Here is a 3964-nt window from a genome sequence, read left to right on the forward strand (position 1 = left end):
CCCTTAGGCCTGTGCCATGCACCCCATTCACAGGATGGCTGCCTTCCCCTCCATGCTGCTGAGATTTTGGGGTGCCTATGGCCCTGTATGGTCACTGACTTTTCCCAGCCTATTGATCTGGTGGTGAGGGCCCACAGAAGTGCCGGGTGGTGGTAAGGACAGGGTACCAGCCAGCCATTCAGATAAGAGACGAGAAACCCTGGGCTCCGGGAGGCTCGCCCTGCCCGAGGCGCTGCTTCCCTGCTGTTGGCCTGTGTAAACGAGGCAGCGGCCCACGGGGCGCGTGTTCCCAAGGGCATCTGCACAGGTCACAGTGGTGGACATGGCCTTGCCTCCTGCTCGGAGACGGACACCATCTCACTGGGTTTTCTTGCCGCTGTGTAATCAGATGGGGCTCCTGCATTGTCCATGAAGCTGAACCTCTAATGCAGATGGAAATGCGGTTTCATTAAGCCATTGAGTGACTCACGGGGGAGGAGGCCATCCATGCATACTTTATCCCAAACTGAAGTCGCTTGCTTTCATGAATTTTGCCCTGTCCACCTTGTCCTATGGTACTTTCTGCTAAATTACCTTTTAACTTCAACTTATCCTAAGCAAGAATATCTTTTTAAAAATACATTTTTTTTTTTTTATTGATTTCAGGGAGTAAGGGAGAGGGAAAAGGAGAGAGAAAGAGAGACTGAGACATCAGTGATGAGAATCATTGATTGGCTGCCTTTACTGGGGATCGGGCCCACCACCCAGGCATATGCCCTTGACCAGAATCAAACCCAGAACTGTTTAGTCCCCAGGACAATTCTCTATCCACTGAGCCAAACCAGCTGGGGCAGGCATGTCTTTGCTATCACAGATTGATAAGCTATTTTTCCCTATTGCAGCTCAAAGCAAATGCCTAACTTCACATCAACACCCACCTGTAGTTTAGGAACCACTGTTCTGCCAAAGGGGTTGCTCTGATGATGTCAGCTGCGCTGTGAATTTTAGAACAGGCTGCCCTTCCTTAGGGTGACTCGCATGACGAGAACCCTCAGCGACATCACCCTTGGCCGAGCACCCTGGTTTGAGTAGGGGTGAGAGTTTATAGAGTTTGGGGCGTCATCCCTGTCCAGCACATGCTAGTCTGCTTTTCTCTACATTCTGTTGGGGTTGCTTGTGGACCCAGGTAGCCAGACCCGGGAAGGTCAAGGGAACCTCATGCAGCTGATCCAAGGCCAGTCCTAACCTGCTATTTTAGGATCGAGGCGATTCTTGGGCCCACCTGAACCCCACGTTCCACTGGCAGTCCCCAGCCGGTTTTCTAACAACATCAGGCTCATCCTTGCGGTAACGTTTGGTCAGAACTGACCTCTCTGATGCATGAATCCTAGAGAGAGTTGTTACCAGCACTTGAGAGGCTGTGAGCAAGGAGAGGTGACATCATTTGACTGTCACCACAGGTCTGAGCTCTGTCGGGAGGGCCCTAGCAAGTGTGGGTGTTGCGGGAGTGGGGGTTCCCGTGTGGAAAGAGCCCGGTGTGCACTGCAGGTGTGAGAAGCACCGCCACGCTTTCGGGGGGTAGGGCCCTTGCACGCCCAGCCACTCCTCGCAGCCTCCCTGTGCTTGTGTCTCCTCGTGGCTGGAGCTTATGGCTCTGAGGGCTGTGGATCGCCCTCCCAGTATGGCAAACAGACCTCAGCGAGGGGGGTGCCTCATATGGAGCCTAAAGGTGACCTTACCAGGGGAGGGTTCTTAGGGGATTGGTGTTCACTCAGGAAATAGCCTGCAGGGATGGGCTTTTTCTTTTAAACTCTTTGCTTGGTAACCAAAACCGGAAAGAAAAATACAATGAAAAGGAGTTAGGAATTGTGCAGGTGAAGAACTTGGGGACATAAGAATTCGTTCAAGGGCATAGTGGTGGAGTGGGGATGTGTGTCCCCAAACCCCAGGCTCGCCCCTTCTCCACAAGAGGGCAGTATTGCAACACCTCCCTTACTACGGTGCTGTTCTCAGAATGTCCACAAGAGGGCACTATTGCAACATCCCTGCAGGATGAGAGTCCTCTGGGTCTCAATAGGGTTTTCTCTTCAGACTTGTGAAATTCATGACTACGGTTCCGGTCTCAGGTCTCAGAATACCCGCAAGAGGGAAATACTGCACGACTCCCTGCAAGGGGGCGAGCACTCTAGGACCGTCAGTGGGACTTTCTTTTCAGACTCCTAGATTTCATTAGTAGGGTGCTCTTCTCAGGATGTCCACAAGAGGGCACTGTTGCCACACCTCCCCGCAGGGCCAGAGCCCTCTAGGTCTATCAGTTTTCCTTTCAAACTGGCAGAATTCGTTACTAGGGTGCTCTTCTCAGAATGTCCACGAGAGGGCACTGTTGCAGACCCTCAGCCAGCATTTTCCTGCAAACTGCCCTTTTTGCATACCCATTCTTGCCCTTTTGTCTTTGTCCTTCTACCCAATAGAAGCAGCTGAAGGGCTATGGTGGAGGGCAGAGCAGACTTTGTGCATGACCTGCTCTCCCACGCTGCCGGCAGGATTGGAATAAACACTCATATACGATTCAACCCTGTCTCTGCTTAATTGGCTCAAGTAGGGACAGGCAGCCCGGACCCCCTGAGTGTCCGGTTTCAGTTTCAGACTTAATCTTTAACTAGAACCAGTTTCCTTAAATTTGATAATTGTTACCAAAATCGAAAGCTTTTTTTCTAAATAAAAGGGATTGGATACTTTGCACATAAATTCTCTCATTTATACATATTCCAGATGTTGAGTCCTAGGGATGGATATACCTTAACTTGATGCCTCATTCACCGAAATGGTGAATTTCTTTTTTTAATCTTTAAAAAACTTTTAATTTTTTCAATTACAGTTGACATACAGTATTATATTCATTTCAAGTGTTCAACATAGTGATTGGACATTTATATAGTTTAGGAAGTGATCACCCCGAAAAGTCTAGCACCCCAAAGACCCTGGAATGGGGAGCTTCAAGGAGGTCTGTGAGGTTAGTGTCGCACTCTGGGTCACAGGCGGGGCTTTTTCGTCCAGCTGTGTCTGATATCTGCGGACGTTCAGATTCGGGGAGTCTGGACCCAGTGAAGAGGGTGCGGTGGGGGGGGGGGCGCCCGTGCTGCTGTGCGCCCTGGCGCCATGCCCGCTCTCCTCGGGCCGTGTCCTCAGTGGCAGGACTTGGGCGCTGATGTCACTCTCCGGGCGCCTGGCTGGGACCCCAGCGGGTTCAGTGCTCTGAGCCTCCCCACACTGGTGGCCACTCCATCCCCTGGCAGGCGCCTCACTTCTGAAATAACAGCAGTTTTATGTCGAATTCAAAATTAAGTGCCCAGACTCGGTGAGGCGTGCCTGTAGGAGGCCTCTGTGCCCCCTTCATCCAAATGGTTACGTTTGTAGGTAGCTCATTTAATCTTTTCTTGGAACAAAGTTTTATGTGAGGGAGCGACACGTTTCCCATATGGGCCCAGAGAGGGAGAGCGGTGCCTTCTCGGTGGCCTGGGGGTGCCTGCCATGTGGGGGGTCAGGCTTCTGTCTCCCGCAGGTACAGCCTCGGGACTCAGCCTGGGAGCTGCGCTCGGACGTCTGTTCAGGAAGAGGGGAACTTGTTCTTACAGTGCGGGGCTGCCGGCAGGCCTGAGCGACGGATGAGTGATTGCTCCGACACACGTTCCTGGGAAAGAGAGGCTAAGGGGCTGGTTTGCTTTAAGAGCAAAAAGCCCCGTTCGCCTGCCTCCTTAGGCTTTTATTGGAACAACTGCTTGAACTGAAATTAACGATTAGATCCTATCAGGAGGGTAAGCATCCTTGAGAAAGCACCTGCATCTGTAGTGTCTTTCAAACAAGAACATAAAGATTCCAGTAAAACACCCAGGGGCTCAGACTTGTTTGGGAAGTCAAGGCAGGGGCTGCTGCCTTCGGCCAGGTCCCCCTAGAGCAGTGATGGCGAACCTTTTGAGCTCGGCGT

The sequence above is a fragment of the Myotis brandtii genome, unplaced genomic scaffold (genome assembly GCF_000412655.1).
Source record: "Myotis brandtii unplaced genomic scaffold, ASM41265v1 scaffold604, whole genome shotgun sequence".
Lineage (NCBI taxonomy): Eukaryota > Metazoa > Chordata > Mammalia > Chiroptera > Vespertilionidae > Myotis > Myotis brandtii.